The following is a 21,414-nucleotide window of genomic DNA, read 5'->3' as shown; positions in this document are numbered from 1 at the left end:
GGCTGAAGCTGGGACTTGGCCTCAAAGTGTCCCCTCGCATGGCCACCCCCTTCCCCTTCCTGCTCCTCTACTCCTGGTGCCCCTCCATCCAGGGGCCAGACCTTAAAGAGTCACCGCAAGAGAATCCTGGTCCCAAAGGAGCCTTCTGGGGGACCGGTGCTGAGAGAGGTTGTGGGCATGGCCCGCTGGGGCTCTGCCCGACCCAGGGCTGAGAGATGCCACCTCCCAGCTCTGGGTCCCTGCAGGAAGTGTTGGCAAGCACAGGGCCGGTCCTCCAAAGGCCCAGGTGCAGGGAGCCCAGGCCAAGCAGCCTGTGGAAGAAGCCACTTGCCGTGCCACCCCGGGAACAGGACTGCAGGCCCCGGCCCTTCCCACCTCCTCCTCCTCCTCCTCCTCCTCCCCCCCGCCCCGCCCCCACAGGGCACAGGGCTCAGAGACACCTCAGACTCTTGCTACCCAAAGTGCAAAGGGCATCAGTTGCTCCTCCAACCCCCCCACCACCGCCCAGCAGACCACGTTGTCCAGCCAGCCCCCGGGCCTCCCTGGGGTGCCCAGCACAAAAGTGCAGACACCCACCGGACCCTCAGTCTCAGTTTTCGGAGGTTTTTGCCACTCTAAGGACCCGCAGGCCAGCTGGGCCTTCGGGCAGGACAGAGAGCCCCGGAATCCGACGTGGAGAGCTGCGTGTACGTCCCCATCAGGAGGCGGTCCCCACCTCCGCGGCTCTCCCCTTGCGGGGAGCGGCAGCCCAGCCGGCAGCCGCAGGGCCTCAGGGAAGACACCAGGCTGGGCCCCCGCGGCACAGCGGGGGCGCGTCCCCCGCACTCACGCGACTTAGGGACGGCTGCTGGAGACTGCTGCGGCCACCCTGCTGCCGGGTTTCTGGAGGGCTTCCTGGAAGCAGCATCCACACCAAGCCCTTGGAAGGCCCAGGCGATGGAGGAGCCGGTCAGGCAGGGGCCGAGGACGGTGAGAGGCCGGGCGGGAAGGAGCGTGTCAGGCAGGGGCAGAGGACGGTGACAGGCCGGGCGGGGAGGAGCCGGTCAGGCGGGGGCCCAGGACAGTGACGGGCCTGGCCGGGGAGGAGTGCGTCAGGCAGGGGCAGAGGAGACGGGCTGGGTAAGGGTTAGGGTTACAGTTAGGGCACAATTCACAATCCCAAAGACGTGGAAGCGACCCGAGTGCCCATCCATCCAGGAGTGCATCAATAAAATGTGGCGCGTGGACACCACGGAGTGCCATTCGGCTGTGAGGAGCAGCGGTGAGAGGGCGCCTCTCGTGTTCTCCTGGCCAGAGCTGGAACCCGTTCCAGTAAACCAAGTATCCCAAGAATGGACACACGAGCACCACGTGAGCGCGCTCACCAGCAAATTGGTACGAACGGATGGACGCCTAAGTGGACAGAGAGGAATCACCTTCATCGGGTGGGTGTCGGGCGGGTGGGGGGAGGGGAGGGGCATACACATCCATTAGGCATGGGGTGGGTGCGCACCGACTGGGGGATGGGCGCACTTGAAGCTCTGACCCGAGGGGGGAGGCTTGGAGAGGGCAAGGCACCCGACCTTAACATTGGTACCCCCACAATACGCTGGAACAACATGAGAGGTATATGAATAAGAACACAGGGGGGGCCGGGCGCGGTGGCTCACGCCTGTAATCCTAGCTCTCTGGGAGGCCGAGGCGGGCGGATTGCTCCAGGTCAGGAGTTCGAAACCAGCCTGAGCAAGAGCGAGACCCCGTCTCTACTAAAAATAGAAAGAAATTAATTGGCCAACTAATATATATAGAAAAACACAGCCGGGCGTGGTGGTGCATGCCTGTAGTCCCAACTACTCGGGAGGCTGAGGCAGCAGGATTGCTTGAGCCCGGAGATTGAGGTTGCTGTGAGCTAGGCTGACGCCATGGCACTCACTCTAGCCTGGGCAGCAAAACGAGACTCTGTCTCAAAAAAAAAAAAAAAAAAAGAACACAGGGGGGAGGGCGGCACGGGCAACACATGTCACCTGAATACTTGTACTCCCATCATCTGCTTGAAAAGAGAGAGAAAAGAAAATGCAATCCTAGAGGTAAGAGACACTTTTTAAAAATAATGAATCCGAAGAGAAAAGTAAAAGGAGGCCTGTGGAGCAGGTCTGGGTGTGACTCCGGATCCCCCAACATCAGGTGCCACCACCAAAGTTTCCTGCGTGTAGCCCATAGAACCCCAAAATCAACGGGACGAGTTCTGGTCACATACTCCCTCAAAATGACATCCTGGCCTTCTTCTGGAACTCCCTCCCCTCTCAGACTCTCAAGGTTTCCTCCAGCGTGTCGGTTCCCACAGAGCAGACCTTTGGTCTGAGACCTGACAGTCCAGATGCCACGCATGCTGCCGCGTGGCGGCGGTGTCGAGGCTTGGGACAAGAGGAGGCCCCACGGTGCGGGCTGGGGCGCCAGGCACCGCGCGGGCGCTGAGGGTGGGGGTGACCCCCACCCCGGGCCGCCGCCGCGCTCCCAGAAAGGGGACAGAACAAGAGGCAAGAAAAAAAAAAAAAAAAGCAGCAGCCTGTGGCACCCGGTATTCCCAGGCGGTCTCCCATCCAAGTACTAACCAGGCCCGACCCTGCTTAGCTTCCGAGACCAGACGAGATCGGGGGCGTTCAGGGTGGTGTGGCCCTAGACGGCGGCGGAGGGCGCCCCTGCCCCGCTCGAGAAGCCGAGCCTCTCTGGGCTTCCCCGCCGCCGCCTCCCGCCCCAGGCCCCGCGCTGGGCCGGGCCGGGCTGGTTGAGTTCGCCGGCCGGGTCCCGCTGGCTCCCAGGGACGGGGGTGATGGGCGGGGCGGGGCGGGGCGGGGCGGGGTGGGGGGCTGTCTCTCTATACACACACACACACACTCACACTCACTCACACTCACACAAGATGCGCCTCCACGGCTGGACTCGCCAAGGTGGAGCCCTCCCAGCCCCCCTCGTCTCCTCGCCCGGCCTCCTTCACCTACCCGCTGCCCACCCCCAGCGCGTCGCTGCCGCTGACTGCGCAGGCGCGGGACGCTCGCCCTTTGACCCCAGCCAGGGGCCGCCCTCCCCCACAACCCCTTTCAGCTGCGCCCCCCCCCTCGCCCTGTGGGTGGGCTGCCGCCTATTCCCCCGGGCCAGGGCTGGGGCACAGCCAGTGTATGGGGCGTCTCTCTCTGGGGATGTGTCCCATGGGTGGGGTGGGGTGGCGTGGTTTGGGGGGCGCTGAAGAAATCAGTCCCCTCCATCTCCTACCTCTGGAAAACGCCCAAGCCCGTGGAGAACTGCCGGCACCGCTTCGTGGGGGCCGGGACCCTCCTCCGTGTCCTCCTGTGGCCCAGTCCAAGGGGCCTGGGCCTGGCCGGGGCTGCATTGGACCCCGACCACCCTGGCGTGTGGACTCGCTAAAAATCGGCCATTAGATATTGGATTCCAGCTTCCTGGAGGTCATTTCACTAATGAGTGCACCGGAAAGAGTTTCCTAATCCATCTGTGAGGGTGGCAACTGAAAGAGAATTTTAAAGCTGACAGAATAGGCGAGGGAAGGCATAGGAGATTTCCACACCCAGCAAGGAAGACTGTCCCGAAATGGAAGAAAGAAACGAGCAAACAGAGACACCGGTAGCCCGCCCGGAAAAGAGTCTGCCCCTGAGAGAAAGCACCCTGACCAGGTTCACCCGTGGGTGGGTGGCGAGCTAGCGGCATTCAGAAGAGCGAGGCCCGCAGTCTGTGCGGAAGACACCTGCGCTCGGGTGTGTGTGGCGGCGCGATTCACAAGCAGCTCTAGACGTTAAACCCAGGAGAAGCCAGGGAGTTCCCAACGCCCCAGGTGTCCTCAGCCCACGACTGGCTGCTGTGGGAATGCGAAGCCCGGCTCCTTGTCTCAGAGCGGGGTTCCCAGGAGGATCAGGCTGAAGCTGGGACTTGGCCTCAAAGTGTCCCCTCGCATGGCCACCCCCTTCCCCTTCCTGCTCCTCTACTCCTGGTGCCCCTCCATCCAGGGGCCAGACCTTAAAGAGTCACCGCAAGAGAATCCTGGTCCCAAAGGAGCCTTCTGGGGGACCGGTGCTGAGAGAGGTTGTGGGCATGGCCCGCTGGGGCTCTGCCCGACCCAGGGCTGAGAGATGCCACCTCCCAGCTCTGGGTCCCTGCAGGAAGTGTTGGCAAGCACAGGGCCGGTCCTCCAAAGGCCCAGGTGCAGGGAGCCCAGGCCAAGCAGCCTGTGGAAGAAGCCACTTGCCGTGCCACCCCGGGAACAGGACTGCAGGCCCCGGCCCTTCCCACCTCCTCCTCCTCCTCCTCCTCCTCCCCCCCGCCCCGCCCCCACAGGGCACAGGGCTCAGAGACACCTCAGACTCTTGCTACCCAAAGTGCAAAGGGCATCAGTTGCTCCTCCAACCCCCCCACCACCGCCCAGCAGACCACGTTGTCCAGCCAGCCCCCGGGCCTCCCTGGGGTGCCCAGCACAAAAGTGCAGACACCCACCGGACCCTCAGTCTCAGTTTTCGGAGGTTTTTGCCACTCTAAGGACCCGCAGGCCAGCTGGGCCTTCGGGCAGGACAGAGAGCCCCGGAATCCGACGTGGAGAGCTGCGTGTACGTCCCCATCAGGAGGCGGTCCCCACCTCCGCGGCTCTCCCCTTGCGGGGAGCGGCAGCCCAGCCGGCAGCCGCAGGGCCTCAGGGAAGACACCAGGCTGGGCCCCCGCGGCACAGCGGGGGCGCGTCCCCCGCACTCACGCGACTTAGGGACGGCTGCTGGAGACTGCTGCGGCCACCCTGCTGCCGGGTTTCTGGAGGGCTTCCTGGAAGCAGCATCCACACCAAGCCCTTGGAAGGCCCAGGCGACGGAGGAGCCGGTCAGGCAGGGGCCGAGGACGGTGAGAGGCCGGGCGGGAAGGAGCGTGTCAGGCAGGGGCAGAGGACGGTGACCGGCCGGGCGGGGAGGAGCCGGTCAGGCGGGGGCCCAGGACAGTGACGGGCCTGGCCGGGGAGGAGTGCGTCAGGCAGGGGCAGAGGAGACGGGCTGGGTAAGGGTTAGGGTTACAGTTAGGGCACAATTCACAATCCCAAAGACGTGGAAGCGACCCGAGTGCCCATCCATCCAGGAGTGCATCAATAAAATGTGGCGCGTGGACACCACGGAGTGCCATTCGGCTGTGAGGAGCAGCGGTGAGAGGGCGCCTCTCGTGTTCTCCTGGCCAGAGCTGGAACCCGTTCCAGTAAACCAAGTATCCCAAGAATGGACACACGAGCACCACGTGAGCGCGCTCACCAGCAAATTGGTACGAACGGATGGACGCCTAAGTGGACAGAGAGGAATCACCTTCATCGGGTGGGTGTCGGGCGGGTGGGGGGAGGGGAGGGGCATACACATCCATTAGGCATGGGGTGGGTGCGCACCGACTGGGGGATGGGCGCACTTGAAGCTCTGACCCGAGGGGGGAGGCTTGGAGAGGGCAAGGCACCCGACCTTAACATTGGTACCCCCACAATACGCTGGAACAACATGAGAGGTATATGAATAAGAACACAGGGGGGGCCGGGCGCGGTGGCTCACGCCTGTAATCCTAGCTCTCTGGGAGGCCGAGGCGGGCGGATTGCTCCAGGTCAGGAGTTCGAAACCAGCCTGAGCAAGAGCGAGACCCCGTCTCTACTAAAAATAGAAAGAAATTAATTGGCCAACTAATATATATAGAAAAACACAGCCGGGCGTGGTGGTGCATGCCTGTAGTCCCAACTACTCGGGAGGCTGAGGCAGCAGGATTGCTTGAGCCCGGAGATTGAGGTTGCTGTGAGCTAGGCTGACGCCATGGCACTCACTCTAGCCTGGGCAGCAAAACGAGACTCTGTCTCAAAAAAAAAAAAAAAAAAAAGAACACAGGGGGGAGGGCGGCACGGGCAACACATGTCACCTGAATACTTGTACTCCCATCATCTGCTTGAAAAGAGAGAGAAAAGAAAATGCAATCCTAGAGGTAAGAGACACTTTTTAAAAATAATGAATCCGAAGAGAAAAGTAAAAGGAGGCCTGTGGAGCAGGTCTGGGTGTGACTCCGGATCCCCCAACATCAGGTGCCACCACCAAAGTTTCCTGCGTGTAGCCCATAGAACCCCAAAATCAACGGGACGAGTTCTGGTCACATACTCCCTCAAAATGACATCCTGGCCTTCTTCTGGAACTCCCTCCCCTCTCAGACTCTCAAGGTTTCCTCCAGCGTGTCGGTTCCCACAGAGCAGACCTTTGGTCTGAGACCTGACGGTCCAGATGCCACGCATGCTGCCGCGTGGCGGCGGTGTCGAGGCTTGGGACAAGAGGAGGCCCCACGGTGCGGGCTGGGGCGCCAGGCACCGCGCGGGCGCTGAGGGTGGGGGTGACCCCCACCCCGGGCCGCCGCCGCGCTCCCAGAAAGGGGACAGAACAAGAGGCAAGAAAAAAAAAAAAAAAAGCAGCAGCCTGTGGCACCCGGTATTCCCAGGCGGTCTCCCATCCAAGTACTAACCAGGCCCGACCCTGCTTAGCTTCCGAGACCAGACGAGATCGGGGGCGTTCAGGGTGGTGTGGCCCTAGACGGCGGCGGAGGGCGCCCCTGCCCCGCTCGAGAAGCCGAGCCTCTCTGGGCTTCCCCGCCGCCGCCTCCCGCCCCAGGCCCCGCGCCGGGCCGGGCCGGGCTGGTTGAGTTCGCCGGCCGGGTCCCGCTGGCTCCCAGGGACGGGGGTGATGGGCGGGGCGGGGCGGGGCGGGGCGGGGTGGGGGGCTGTCTCTCTATACACACACACACACACTCACACTCACTCACACTCACACAAGATGCGCCTCCACGGCTGGACTCGCCAAGGTGGAGCCCTCCCAGCCCCCCTCGTCTCCTCGCCCGGCCTCCTTCACCTACCCGCTGCCCACCCCCAGCGCGTCGCTGCCGCTGACTGCGCAGGCGCGGGACGCTCGCCCTTTGACCCCAGCCAGGGGCCGCCCTCCCCCACAACCCCTTTCAGCTGCGCCCCCCCCCTCGCCCTGTGGGTGGGCTGCCGCCTATTCCCCCGGGCCAGGGCTGGGGCACAGCCAGTGTATGGGGCGTCTCTCTCTGGGGATGTGTCCCATGGGTGGGGTGGGGTGGCGTGGTTTGGGGGGCGCTGAAGAAATCAGTCCCCTCCATCTCCTACCTCTGGAAAACGCCCAAGCCCGTGGAGAACTGCCGGCACCGCTTCGTGGGGGCCGGGACCCTCCTCCGTGTCCTCCTGTGGCCCAGTCCAAGGGGCCTGGGCCTGGCCGGGGCTGCATTGGACCCCGACCACCCTGGCGTGTGGACTCGCTAAAAATCGGCCATTAGATATTGGATTCCAGCTTCCTGGAGGTCATTTCACTAATGAGTGCACCGGAAAGAGTTTCCTAATCCATCTGTGAGGGTGGCAACTGAAAGAGAATTTTAAAGCTGACAGAATAGGCGAGGGAAGGCATAGGAGATTTCCACACCCAGCAAGGAAGACTTTCCCGAAATGGAAGAAAGAAACGAGCAAACAGAGACACCGGTAGCCCGCCCGGAAAAGAGTCTGCCCCTGAGAGAAAGCACCCTGACCAGGTTCACCCGTGGGTGGGTGGCGAGCTAGCGGCATTCAGAAGAGCGAGGCCCGCAGTCTGTGCGGAAGACACGTGCGCTCGGGTGTGTGTGGCGGCGCGATTCACAAGCAGCTCTAGACGTTAAACCCAGGAGAAGCCAGGGAGTTCCCAACGCCCCAGGTGTCCTCAGCCCACGACTGGCTGCTGTGGGAATGCGAAGCCCGGCTCCTTGTCTCAGAGCGGGGTTCCCAGGAGGATCAGGCTGAAGCTGGGACTTGGCCTCAAAGTGTCCCCTCGCATGGCCACCCCCTTCCCCTTCCTGCTCCTCTACTCCTGGTGCCCCTCCATCCAGGGGCCAGACCTTAAAGAGTCACCGCAAGAGAATCCTGGTCCCAAAGGAGCCTTCTGGGGGACCGGTGCTGAGAGAGGTTGTGGGCATGGCCCGCTGGGGCTCTGCCCGACCCAGGGCTGAGAGATGCCACCTCCCAGCTCTGGGTCCCTGCAGGAAGTGTTGGCAAGCACAGGGCCGGTCCTCCAAAGGCCCAGGTGCAGGGAGCCCAGGCCAAGCAGCCTGTGGAAGAAGCCACTTGCCGTGCCACCCCGGGAACAGGACTGCAGGCCCCGGCCCTTCCCACCTCCTCCTCCTCCTCCTCCTCCTCCCCCCCGCCCCGCCCCCACAGGGCACAGGGCTCAGAGACACCTCAGACTCTTGCTACCCAAAGTGCAAAGGGCATCAGTTGCTCCTCCAACCCCCCCACCACCGCCCAGCAGACCACGTTGTCCAGCCAGCCCCCGGGCCTCCCTGGGGTGCCCAGCACAAAAGTGCAGACACCCACCGGACCCTCAGTCTCAGTTTTCGGAGGTTTTTGCCACTCTAAGGACCCGCAGGCCAGCTGGGCCTTCGGGCAGGACAGAGAGCCCCGGAATCCGACGTGGAGAGCTGCGTGTACGTCCCCATCAGGAGGCGGTCCCCACCTCCGCGGCTCTCCCCTTGCGGGGAGCGGCAGCCCAGCCGGCAGCCGCAGGGCCTCAGGGAAGACACCAGGCTGGGCCCCCGCGGCACAGCGGGGGCGCGTCCCCCGCACTCACGCGACTTAGGGACGGCTGCTGGAGACTGCTGCGGCCACCCTGCTGCCGGGTTTCTGGAGGGCTTCCTGGAAGCAGCATCCACACCAAGCCCTTGGAAGGCCCAGGCGACGGAGGAGCCGGTCAGGCAGGGGCCGAGGACGGTGAGAGGCCGGGCGGGAAGGAGCGTGTCAGGCAGGGGCAGAGGACGGTGACCGGCCGGGCGGGGAGGAGCCGGTCAGGCGGGGGCCCAGGACAGTGACGGGCCTGGCCGGGGAGGAGTGCGTCAGGCAGGGGCAGAGGAGACGGGCTGGGTAAGGGTTAGGGTTACAGTTAGGGCACAATTCACAATCCCAAAGACGTGGAAGCGACCCGAGTGCCCATCCATCCAGGAGTGCATCAATAAAATGTGGCGCGTGGACACCACGGAGTGCCATTCGGCTGTGAGGAGCAGCGGTGAGAGGGCGCCTCTCGTGTTCTCCTGGCCAGAGCTGGAACCCGTTCCAGTAAACCAAGTATCCCAAGAATGGACACACGAGCACCACGTGAGCGCGCTCACCAGCAAATTGGTACGAACGGATGGACGCCTAAGTGGACAGAGAGGAATCACCTTCATCGGGTGGGTGTCGGGCGGGTGGGGGGAGGGGAGGGGCATACACATCCATTAGGCATGGGGTGGGTGCGCACCGACTGGGGGATGGGCGCACTTGAAGCTCTGACCCGAGGGGGGAGGCTTGGAGAGGGCAAGGCACCCGACCTTAACATTGGTACCCCCACAATACGCTGGAACAACATGAGAGGTATATGAATAAGAACACAGGGGGGGCCGGGCGCGGTGGCTCACGCCTGTAATCCTAGCTCTCTGGGAGGCCGAGGCGGGCGGATTGCTCCAGGTCAGGAGTTCGAAACCAGCCTGAGCAAGAGCGAGACCCCGTCTCTACTAAAAATAGAAAGAAATTAATTGGCCAACTAATATATATAGAAAAACACAGCCGGGCGTGGTGGTGCATGCCTGTAGTCCCAACTACTCGGGAGGCTGAGGCAGCAGGATTGCTTGAGCCCGGAGATTGAGGTTGCTGTGAGCTAGGCTGACGCCATGGCACTCACTCTAGCCTGGGCAGCAAAACGAGACTCTGTCTCAAAAAAAAAAAAAAAAAAAGAACACAGGGGGGAGGGCGGCACGGGCAACACATGTCACCTGAATACTTGTACTCCCATCATCTGCTTGAAAAGAGAGAGAAAAGAAAATGCAATCCTAGAGGTAAGAGACACTTTTTAAAAATAATGAATCCGAAGAGAAAAGTAAAAGGAGGCCTGTGGAGCAGGTCTGGGTGTGACTCCGGATCCCCCAACATCAGGTGCCACCACCAAAGTTTCCTGCGTGTAGCCCATAGAACCCCAAAATCAACGGGACGAGTTCTGGTCACATACTCCCTCAAAATGACATCCTGGCCTTCTTCTGGAACTCCCTCCCCTCTCAGACTCTCAAGGTTTCCTCCAGCGTGTCGGTTCCCACAGAGCAGACCTTTGGTCTGAGACCTGACGGTCCAGATGCCACGCATGCTGCCGCGTGGCGGCGGTGTCGAGGCTTGGGACAAGAGGAGGCCCCACGGTGCGGGCTGGGGCGCCAGGCACCGCGCGGGCGCTGAGGGTGGGGGTGACCCCCACCCCGGGCCGCCGCCGCGCTCCCAGAAAGGGGACAGAACAAGAGGCAAGAAAAAAAAAAAAAAAAGCAGCAGCCTGTGGCACCCGGTATTCCCAGGCGGTCTCCCATCCAAGTACTAACCAGGCCCGACCCTGCTTAGCTTCCGAGACCAGACGAGATCGGGGGCGTTCAGGGTGGTGTGGCCCTAGACGGCGGCGGAGGGCGCCCCTGCCCCGCTCGAGAAGCCGAGCCTCTCTGGGCTTCCCCGCCGCCGCCTCCCGCCCCAGGCCCCGCGCCGGGCCGGGCCGGGCTGGTTGAGTTCGCCGGCCGGGTCCCGCTGGCTCCCAGGGACGGGGGTGATGGGCGGGGCGGGGCGGGGCGGGGCGGGGTGGGGGGCTGTCTCTCTATACACACACACACACACTCACACTCACTCACACTCACACAAGATGCGCCTCCACGGCTGGACTCGCCAAGGTGGAGCCCTCCCAGCCCCCCTCGTCTCCTCGCCCGGCCTCCTTCACCTACCCGCTGCCCACCCCCAGCGCGTCGCTGCCGCTGACTGCGCAGGCGCGGGACGCTCGCCCTTTGACCCCAGCCAGGGGCCGCCCTCCCCCACAACCCCTTTCAGCTGCGCCCCCCCCCTCGCCCTGTGGGTGGGCTGCCGCCTATTCCCCCGGGCCAGGGCTGGGGCACAGCCAGTGTATGGGGCGTCTCTCTCTGGGGATGTGTCCCATGGGTGGGGTGGGGTGGCGTGGTTTGGGGGGCGCTGAAGAAATCAGTCCCCTCCATCTCCTACCTCTGGAAAACGCCCAAGCCCGTGGAGAACTGCCGGCACCGCTTCGTGGGGGCCGGGACCCTCCTCCGTGTCCTCCTGTGGCCCAGTCCAAGGGGCCTGGGCCTGGCCGGGGCTGCATTGGACCCCGACCACCCTGGCGTGTGGACTCGCTAAAAATCGGCCATTAGATATTGGATTCCAGCTTCCTGGAGGTCATTTCACTAATGAGTGCACCGGAAAGAGTTTCCTAATCCATCTGTGAGGGTGGCAACTGAAAGAGAATTTTAAAGCTGACAGAATAGGCGAGGGAAGGCATAGGAGATTTCCACACCCAGCAAGGAAGACTGTCCCGAAATGGAAGAAAGAAACGAGCAAACAGAGACACCGGTAGCCCGCCCGGAAAAGAGTCTGCCCCTGAGAGAAAGCACCCTGACCAGGTTCACCCGTGGGTGGGTGGCGAGCTAGCGGCATTCAGAAGAGCGAGGCCCGCAGTCTGTGCGGAAGACACCTGCGCTCGGGTGTGTGTGGCGGCGCGATTCACAAGCAGCTCTAGACGTTAAACCCAGGAGAAGCCAGGGAGTTCCCAACGCCCCAGGTGTCCTCAGCCCACGACTGGCTGCTGTGGGAATGCGAAGCCCGGCTCCTTGTCTCAGAGCGGGGTTCCCAGGAGGATCAGGCTGAAGCTGGGACTTGGCCTCAAAGTGTCCCCTCGCATGGCCACCCCCTTCCCCTTCCTGCTCCTCTACTCCTGGTGCCCCTCCATCCAGGGGCCAGACCTTAAAGAGTCACCGCAAGAGAATCCTGGTCCCAAAGGAGCCTTCTGGGGGACCGGTGCTGAGAGAGGTTGTGGGCATGGCCCGCTGGGGCTCTGCCCGACCCAGGGCTGAGAGATGCCACCTCCCAGCTCTGGGTCCCTGCAGGAAGTGTTGGCAAGCACAGGGCCGGTCCTCCAAAGGCCCAGGTGCAGGGAGCCCAGGCCAAGCAGCCTGTGGAAGAAGCCACTTGCCGTGCCACCCCGGGAACAGGACTGCAGGCCCCGGCCCTTCCCACCTCCTCCTCCTCCTCCTCCTCCTCCCCCCCGCCCCGCCCCCACAGGGCACAGGGCTCAGAGACACCTCAGACTCTTGCTACCCAAAGTGCAAAGGGCATCAGTTGCTCCTCCAACCCCCCCACCACCGCCCAGCAGACCACGTTGTCCAGCCAGCCCCCGGGCCTCCCTGGGGTGCCCAGCACAAAAGTGCAGACACCCACCGGACCCTCAGTCTCAGTTTTCGGAGGTTTTTGCCACTCTAAGGACCCGCAGGCCAGCTGGGCCTTCGGGCAGGACAGAGAGCCCCGGAATCCGACGTGGAGAGCTGCGTGTACGTCCCCATCAGGAGGCGGTCCCCACCTCCGCGGCTCTCCCCTTGCGGGGAGCGGCAGCCCAGCCGGCAGCCGCAGGGCCTCAGGGAAGACACCAGGCTGGGCCCCCGCGGCACAGCGGGGGCGCGTCCCCCGCACTCACGCGACTTAGGGACGGCTGCTGGAGACTGCTGCGGCCACCCTGCTGCCGGGTTTCTGGAGGGCTTCCTGGAAGCAGCATCCACACCAAGCCCTTGGAAGGCCCAGGCGACGGAGGAGCCGGTCAGGCAGGGGCCGAGGACGGTGAGAGGCCGGGCGGGAAGGAGCGTGTCAGGCAGGGGCAGAGGACGGTGACCGGCCGGGCGGGGAGGAGCCGGTCAGGCGGGGGCCCAGGACAGTGACGGGCCTGGCCGGGGAGGAGTGCGTCAGGCAGGGGCAGAGGAGACGGGCTGGGTAAGGGTTAGGGTTACAGTTAGGGCACAATTCACAATCCCAAAGACGTGGAAGCGACCCGAGTGCCCATCCATCCAGGAGTGCATCAATAAAATGTGGCGCGTGGACACCACGGAGTGCCATTCGGCTGTGAGGAGCAGCGGTGAGAGGGCGCCTCTCGTGTTCTCCTGGCCAGAGCTGGAACCCGTTCCAGTAAACCAAGTATCCCAAGAATGGACACACGAGCACCACGTGAGCGCGCTCACCAGCAAATTGGTACGAACGGATGGACGCCTAAGTGGACAGAGAGGAATCACCTTCATCGGGTGGGTGTCGGGCGGGTGGGGGGAGGGGAGGGGCATACACATCCATTAGGCATGGGGTGGGTGCGCACCGACTGGGGGATGGGCGCACTTGAAGCTCTGACCCGAGGGGGGAGGCTTGGAGAGGGCAAGGCACCCGACCTTAACATTGGTACCCCCACAATACGCTGGAACAACATGAGAGGTATATGAATAAGAACACAGGGGGGGCCGGGCGCGGTGGCTCACGCCTGTAATCCTAGCTCTCTGGGAGGCCGAGGCGGGCGGATTGCTCCAGGTCAGGAGTTCGAAACCAGCCTGAGCAAGAGCGAGACCCCGTCTCTACTAAAAATAGAAAGAAATTAATTGGCCAACTAATATATATAGAAAAACACAGCCGGGCGTGGTGGTGCATGCCTGTAGTCCCAACTACTCGGGAGGCTGAGGCAGCAGGATTGCTTGAGCCCGGAGATTGAGGTTGCTGTGAGCTAGGCTGACGCCATGGCACTCACTCTAGCCTGGGCAGCAAAACGAGACTCTGTCTCAAAAAAAAAAAAAAAAAAAGAACACAGGGGGGAGGGCGGCACGGGCAACACATGTCACCTGAATACTTGTACTCCCATCATCTGCTTGAAAAGAGAGAGAAAAGAAAATGCAATCCTAGAGGTAAGAGACACTTTTTAAAAATAATGAATCCGAAGAGAAAAGTAAAAGGAGGCCTGTGGAGCAGGTCTGGGTGTGACTCCGGATCCCCCAACATCAGGTGCCACCACCAAAGTTTCCTGCGTGTAGCCCATAGAACCCCAAAATCAACGGGACGAGTTCTGGTCACATACTCCCTCAAAATGACATCCTGGCCTTCTTCTGGAACTCCCTCCCCTCTCAGACTCTCAAGGTTTCCTCCAGCGTGTCGGTTCCCACAGAGCAGACCTTTGGTCTGAGACCTGACGGTCCAGATGCCACGCATGCTGCCGCGTGGCGGCGGTGTCGAGGCTTGGGACAAGAGGAGGCCCCACGGTGCGGGCTGGGGCGCCAGGCACCGCGCGGGCGCTGAGGGTGGGGGTGACCCCCACCCCGGGCCGCCGCCGCGCTCCCAGAAAGGGGACAGAACAAGAGGCAAGAAAAAAAAAAAAAAAAGCAGCAGCCTGTGGCACCCGGTATTCCCAGGCGGTCTCCCATCCAAGTACTAACCAGGCCCGACCCTGCTTAGCTTCCGAGACCAGACGAGATCGGGGGCGTTCAGGGTGGTGTGGCCCTAGACGGCGGCGGAGGGCGCCCCTGCCCCGCTCGAGAAGCCGAGCCTCTCTGGGCTTCCCCGCCGCCGCCTCCCGCCCCAGGCCCCGCGCCGGGCCGGGCCGGGCTGGTTGAGTTCGCCGGCCGGGTCCCGCTGGCTCCCAGGGACGGGGGTGATGGGCGGGGCGGGGCGGGGCGGGGCGGGGTGGGGGGCTGTCTCTCTATACACACACACACACACTCACACTCACTCACACTCACACAAGATGCGCCTCCACGGCTGGACTCGCCAAGGTGGAGCCCTCCCAGCCCCCCTCGTCTCCTCGCCCGGCCTCCTTCACCTACCCGCTGCCCACCCCCAGCGCGTCGCTGCCGCTGACTGCGCAGGCGCGGGACGCTCGCCCTTTGACCCCAGCCAGGGGCCGCCCTCCCCCACAACCCCTTTCAGCTGCGCCCCCCCCCTCGCCCTGTGGGTGGGCTGCCGCCTATTCCCCCGGGCCAGGGCTGGGGCACAGCCAGTGTATGGGGCGTCTCTCTCTGGGGATGTGTCCCATGGGTGGGGTGGGGTGGCGTGGTTTGGGGGGCGCTGAAGAAATCAGTCCCCTCCATCTCCTACCTCTGGAAAACGCCCAAGCCCGTGGAGAACTGCCGGCACCGCTTCGTGGGGGCCGGGACCCTCCTCCGTGTCCTCCTGTGGCCCAGTCCAAGGGGCCTGGGCCTGGCCGGGGCTGCATTGGACCCCGACCACCCTGGCGTGTGGACTCGCTAAAAATCGGCCATTAGATATTGGATTCCAGCTTCCTGGAGGTCATTTCACTAATGAGTGCACCGGAAAGAGTTTCCTAATCCATCTGTGAGGGTGGCAACTGAAAGAGAATTTTAAAGCTGACAGAATAGGCGAGGGAAGGCATAGGAGATTTCCACACCCAGCAAGGAAGACTGTCCCGAAATGGAAGAAAGAAACGAGCAAACAGAGACACCGGTAGCCCGCCCGGAAAAGAGTCTGCCCCTGAGAGAAAGCACCCTGACCAGGTTCACCCGTGGGTGGGTGGCGAGCTAGCGGCATTCAGAAGAGCGAGGCCCGCAGTCTGTGCGGAAGACACCTGCGCTCGGGTGTGTGTGGCGGCGCGATTCACAAGCAGCTCTAGACGTTAAACCCAGGAGAAGCCAGGGAGTTCCCAACGCCCCAGGTGTCCTCAGCCCACGACTGGCTGCTGTGGGAATGCGAAGCCCGGCTCCTTGTCTCAGAGCGGGGTTCCCAGGAGGATCAGGCTGAAGCTGGGACTTGGCCTCAAAGTGTCCCCTCGCATGGCCACCCCCTTCCCCTTCCTGCTCCTCTACTCCTGGTGCCCCTCCATCCAGGGGCCAGACCTTAAAGAGTCACCGCAAGAGAATCCTGGTCCCAAAGGAGCCTTCTGGGGGACCGGTGCTGAGAGAGGTTGTGGGCATGGCCCGCTGGGGCTCTGCCCGACCCAGGGCTGAGAGATGCCACCTCCCAGCTCTGGGTCCCTGCAGGAAGTGTTGGCAAGCACAGGGCCGGTCCTCCAAAGGCCCAGGTGCAGGGAGCCCAGGCCAAGCAGCCTGTGGAAGAAGCCACTTGCCGTGCCACCCCGGGAACAGGACTGCAGGCCCCGGCCCTTCCCACCTCCTCCTCCTCCTCCTCCTCCTCCCCCCCGCCCCGCCCCCACAGGGCACAGGGCTCAGAGACACCTCAGACTCTTGCTACCCAAAGTGCAAAGGGCATCAGTTGCTCCTCCAACCCCCCCACCACCGCCCAGCAGACCACGTTGTCCAGCCAGCCCCCGGGCCTCCCTGGGGTGCCCAGCACAAAAGTGCAGACACCCACCGGACCCTCAGTCTCAGTTTTCGGAGGTTTTTGCCACTCTAAGGACCCGCAGGCCAGCTGGGCCTTCGGGCAGGACAGAGAGCCCCGGAATCCGACGTGGAGAGCTGCGTGTACGTCCCCATCAGGAGGCGGTCCCCACCTCCGCGGCTCTCCCCTTGCGGGGAGCGGCAGCCCAGCCGGCAGCCGCAGGGCCTCAGGGAAGACACCAGGCTGGGCCCCCGCGGCACAGCGGGGGCGCGTCCCCCGCACTCACGCGACTTAGGGACGGCTGCTGGAGACTGCTGCGGCCACCCTGCTGCCGGGTTTCTGGAGGGCTTCCTGGAAGCAGCATCCACACCAAGCCCTTGGAAGGCCCAGGCGACGGAGGAGCCGGTCAGGCAGGGGCCGAGGACGGTGAGAGGCCGGGCGGGAAGGAGCGTGTCAGGCAGGGGCAGAGGACGGTGACCGGCCGGGCGGGGAGGAGCCGGTCAGGCGGGGGCCCAGGACAGTGACGGGCCTGGCCGGGGAGGAGTGCGTCAGGCAGGGGCAGAGGAGACGGGCTGGGTAAGGGTTAGGGTTACAGTTAGGGCACAATTCACAATCCCAAAGACGTGGAAGCGACCCCAGTGCCCATCCATCCAGGAGTGCATCAATAAAATGTGGCGCGTGGACACCACGGAGTGCCATTCGGCTGTGAGGAGCAGCGGTGAGAGGGCGCCTCTCGTGTTCTCCTGGCCAGAGCTGGAACCCGTTCCAGTAAACCAAGTATCCCAAGAATGGACACACGAGCACCACGTGAGCGCGCTCACCAGCAAATTGGTACGAACGGATGGACGCCTAAGTGGACAGAGAGGAATCACCTTCATCGGGTGGGTGTCGGGCGGGTGGGGGGAGGGGAGGGGCATACACATCCATTAGGCATGGGGTGGGTGCGCACCGACTGGGGGATGGGCGCACTTGAAGCTCTGACCCGAGGGGGGAGGCTTGGAGAGGGCAAGGCACCCGACCTTAACATTGGTACCCCCACAATACGCTGGAACAACATGAGAGGTATATGAATAAGAACACAGGGGGGGCCGGGCGCGGTGGCTCACGCCTGTAATCCTAGCTCTCTGGGAGGCCGAGGCGGGCGGATTGCTCCAGGTCAGGAGTTCGAAACCAGCCTGAGCAAGAGCGAGACCCCGTCTCTACTAAAAATAGAAAGAAATTAATTGGCCAACTAATATATATAGAAAAACACAGCCGGGCGTGGTGGTGCATGCCTGTAGTCCCAACTACTCGGGAGGCTGAGGCAGCAGGATTGCTTGAGCCCGGAGATTGAGGTTGCTGTGAGCTAGGCTGACGCCATGGCACTCACTCTAGCCTGGGCAGCAAAACGAGACTCTGTCTCAAAAAAAAAAAAAAAAAAAGAACACAGGGGGGAGGGCGGCACGGGCAACACATGTCACCTGAATACTTGTACTCCCATCATCTGCTTGAAAAGAGAGAGAAAAGAAAATGCAATCCTAGAGGTAAGAGACACTTTTTAAAAATAATGAATCCGAAGAGAAAAGTAAAAGGAGGCCTGTGGAGCAGGTCTGGGTGTGACTCCGGATCCCCCAACATCAGGTGCCACCACCAAAGTTTCCTGCGTGTAGCCCATAGAACCCCAAAATCAACGGGACGAGTTCTGGTCACATACTCCCTCAAAATGACATCCTGGCCTTCTTCTGGAACTCCCTCCCCTCTCAGACTCTCAAGGTTTCCTCCAGCGTGTCGGTTCCCACAGAGCAGACCTTTGGTCTGAGACCTGACGGTCCAGATGCCACGCATGCTGCCGCGTGGCGGCGGTGTCGAGGCTTGGGACAAGAGGAGGCCCCACGGTGCGGGCTGGGGCGCCAGGCACCGCGCGGGCGCTGAGGGTGGGGGTGACCCCCACCCCGGGCCGCCGCCGCGCTCCCAGAAAGGGGACAGAACAAGAGGCAAGAAAAAAAAAAAAAAAAGCAGCAGCCTGTGGCACCCGGTATTCCCAGGCGGTCTCCCATCCAAGTACTAACCAGGCCCGACCCTGCTTAGCTTCCGAGACCAGACGAGATCGGGGGCGTTCAGGGTGGTGTGGCCCTAGACGGCGGCGGAGGGCGCCCCTGCCCCGCTCGAGAAGCCGAGCCTCTCTGGGCTTCCCCGCCGCCGCCTCCCGCCCCAGGCCCCGCGCCGGGCCGGGCCGGGCTGGTTGAGTTCGCCGGCCGGGTCCCGCTGGCTCCCAGGGACGGGGGTGATGGGCGGGGCGGGGCGGGGCGGGGCGGGGTGGGGGGCTGTCTCTCTATACACACACACACACACTCACACTCACTCACACTCACACAAGATGCGCCTCCACGGCTGGACTCGCCAAGGTGGAGCCCTCCCAGCCCCCCTCGTCTCCTCGCCCGGCCTCCTTCACCTACCCGCTGCCCACCCCCAGCGCGTCGCTGCCGCTGACTGCGCAGGCGCGGGACGCTCGCCCTTTGACCCCAGCCAGGGGCCGCCCTCCCCCACAACCCCTTTCAGCTGCGCCCCCCCCCCTCGCCCTGTGGGTGGGCTGCCGCCTATTCCCCCGGGCCAGGGCTGGGGCACAGCCAGTGTATGGGGCGTCTCTCTCTGGGGATGTGTCCCATGGGTGGGGTGGGGTGGCGTGGTTTGGGGGGCGCTGAAGAAATCAGTCCCCTCCATCTCCTACCTCTGGAAAACGCCCAAGCCCGTGGAGAACTGCCGGCACCGCTTCGTGGGGGCCGGGACCCTCCTCCGTGTCCTCCTGTGGCCCAGTCCAAGGGGCCTGGGCCTGGCCGGGGCTGCATTGGACCCCGACCACCCTGGCGTGTGGACTCGCTAAAAATCGGCCATTAGATATTGGATTCCAGCTTCCTGGAGGTCATTTCACTAATGAGTGCACCGGAAAGAGTTTCCTAATCCATCTGTGAGGGTGGCAACTGAAAGAGAATTTTAAAGCTGACAGAATAGGCGAGGGAAGGCATAGGAGATTTCCACACCCAGCAAGGAAGACTGTCCCGAAATGGAAGAAAGAAACGAGCAAACAGAGACACCGGTAGCCCGCCCGGAAAAGAGTCTGCCCCTGAGAGAAAGCACCCTGACCGGGTTCACCCGTGGGTGGGTGGCGAGCTAGCGGCATTCAGAAGAGCGAGGCCCGCAGTCTGTGCGGAAGACACGTGCGCTCGGGTGTGTGTGGCGGCGCGATTCACAAGCAGCTCTAGACGTTAAACCCAGGAGAAGCCAGGGAGTTCCCAACGCCCCAGGTGTCCTCAGCCCACGACTGGCTGCTGTGGGAATGCGAAGCCCGGCTCCTTGTCTCAGAGCGGGGTTCCCAGGAGGATCAGGCTGAAGCTGGGACTTGGCCTCAAAGTGTCCCCTCGCATGGCCACCCCCTTCCCCTTCCTGCTCCTCTACTCCTGGTGCCCCTCCATCCAGGGGCCAGACCTTAAAGAGTCACCGCAAGAGAATCCTGGTCCCAAAGGAGCCTTCTGGGGGACCGGTGCTGAGAGAGGTTGTGGGCATGGCCCGCTGGGGCTCTGCCCGACCCAGGGCTGAGAGATGCCACCTCCCAGCTCTGGGTCCCTGCAGGAAGTGTTGGCAAGCACAGGGCCGGTCCTCCAAAGGCCCAGGTGCAGGGAGCCCAGGCCAAGCAGCCTGTGGAAGAAGCCACTTGCCGTGCCACCCCGGGAACAGGACTGCAGGCCCCGGCCCTTCCCACCTCCTCCTCCTCCTCCTCCTCCTCCCCCCCGCCCCGCCCCCACAGGGCACAGGGCTCAGAGACACCTCAGACTCTTGCTACCCAAAGTGCAAAGGGCATCAGTTGCTCCTCCAACCCCCCCACCACCGCCCAGCAGACCACGTTGTCCAGCCAGCCCCCGGGCCTCCCTGGGGTGCCCAGCACAAAAGTGCAGACACCCACCGGACCCTCAGTCTCAGTTTTCGGAGGTTTTTGCCACTCTAAGGACCCGCAGGCCAGCTGGGCCTTCGGGCAGGACAGAGAGCCCCGGAATCCGACGTGGAGAGCTGCGTGTACGTCCCCATCAGGAGGCGGTCCCCACCTCCGCGGCTCTCCCCTTGCGGGGAGCGGCAGCCCAGCCGGCAGCCGCAGGGCCTCAGGGAAGACACCAGGCTGGGCCCCCGCGGCACAGCGGGGGCGCGTCCCCCGCACTCACGCGACTTAGGGACGGCTGCTGGAGACTGCTGCGGCCACCCTGCTGCCGGGTTTCTGGAGGGCTTCCTGGAAGCAGCATCCACACCAAGCCCTTGGAAGGCCCAGGCGACGGAGGAGCCGGTCAGGCAGGGGCCGAGGACGGTGAGAGGCCGGGCGGGAAGGAGCGTGTCAGGCAGGGGCAGAGGACGGTGACCGGCCGGGCGGGGAGGAGCCGGTCAGGCGGGGGCCCAGGACAGTGACGGGCCTGGCCGGGGAGGAGTGCGTCAGGCAGGGGCAGAGGAGACGGGCTGGGTAAGGGTTAGGGTTACAGTTAGGGCACAATTCACAATCCCAAAGACGTGGAAGCGACCCGAGTGCCCATCCATCCAGGAGTGCATCAATAAAATGTGGCGCGTGGACACCACGGAGTGCCATTCGGCTGTGAGGAGCAGCGGTGAGAGGGCGCCTCTCGTGTTCTCCTGGCCAGAGCTGGAACCCGTTCCAGTAAACCAAGTATCCCAAGAATGGACACACGAGCACCACGTGAGCGCGCTCACCAGCAAATTGGTACGAACGGATGGACGTCTAAGTGGACAGAGAGGAATCACCTTCATCGGGTGGGTGTCGGGCGGGTGGGGGGAGGGGAGGGGCATACACATCCATTAGGCATGGGGTGGGTGCGCACCGACTGGGGGATGGGCGCACTTGAAGCTCTGACCCGAGGGGGGAGGCTTGGAGAGGGCAAGGCACCCGACCTTAACATTGGTACCCCCACAATACGCTGGAACAACATGAGAGGTATATGAATAAGAACACAGGGGGGGCCGGGCGCGGTGGCTCACGCCTGTAATCCTAGCTCTCTGGGAGGCCGAGGCGGGCGGATTGCTCCAGGTCAGGAGTTCGAAACCAGCCTGAGCAAGAGCGAGACCCCGTCTCTACTAAAAATAGAAAGAAATTAATTGGCCAACTAATATATATAGAAAAACACAGCCGGGCGTGGTGGTGCATGCCTGTAGTCCCAACTACTCGGGAGGCTGAGGCAGCAGGATTGCTTGAGCCCGGAGATTGAGGTTGCTGTGAGCTAGGCTGA

The 21,414-nt window shown here is 63.1% G+C and overlaps 5 non-coding genes across 5 annotated transcripts; all 5 read right to left on the bottom strand.

Moving 5' to 3' along the window:
- Positions 1-2,542: 2,542 nt before the first annotated feature.
- Positions 2,543-2,661, bottom strand: LOC142867038 (5S ribosomal RNA). Its single transcript, XR_012916769.1, has one exon. It is a non-coding gene; the product is annotated as a 5S ribosomal RNA (ribosomal RNA).
- Positions 2,662-6,446: 3,785 nt separating this feature from the next.
- Positions 6,447-6,565, bottom strand: LOC142867037 (5S ribosomal RNA). The gene has a single exon (XR_012916768.1). It is a non-coding gene; the product is annotated as a 5S ribosomal RNA (ribosomal RNA).
- Positions 6,566-10,349: 3,784 nt separating this feature from the next.
- LOC142867036 (5S ribosomal RNA) lies at positions 10,350-10,468 on the bottom strand. The gene has a single exon (XR_012916767.1). It is a non-coding gene; the product is annotated as a 5S ribosomal RNA (ribosomal RNA).
- A 3,784-nt stretch (positions 10,469-14,252) lies between these two features.
- Positions 14,253-14,371, bottom strand: LOC142867034 (5S ribosomal RNA). The gene has a single exon (XR_012916765.1). It is a non-coding gene; the product is annotated as a 5S ribosomal RNA (ribosomal RNA).
- A 3,784-nt stretch (positions 14,372-18,155) lies between these two features.
- On the bottom strand, positions 18,156-18,274 carry LOC142867033 (5S ribosomal RNA). Its single transcript, XR_012916764.1, has one exon. It is a non-coding gene; the product is annotated as a 5S ribosomal RNA (ribosomal RNA).
- Positions 18,275-21,414: the final 3,140 nt, after the last annotated feature.

This window comes from Microcebus murinus, unplaced genomic scaffold, assembly GCF_040939455.1.
Source record: "Microcebus murinus isolate Inina unplaced genomic scaffold, M.murinus_Inina_mat1.0 scaf013_hap2_Mmur4.0, whole genome shotgun sequence".
Classification (NCBI taxonomy): domain Eukaryota; kingdom Metazoa; phylum Chordata; class Mammalia; order Primates; family Cheirogaleidae; genus Microcebus; species Microcebus murinus.
Note: the sequence above shows the minus strand (reverse complement) of the source record. Positions and strands in the feature narration are given on the sequence as shown.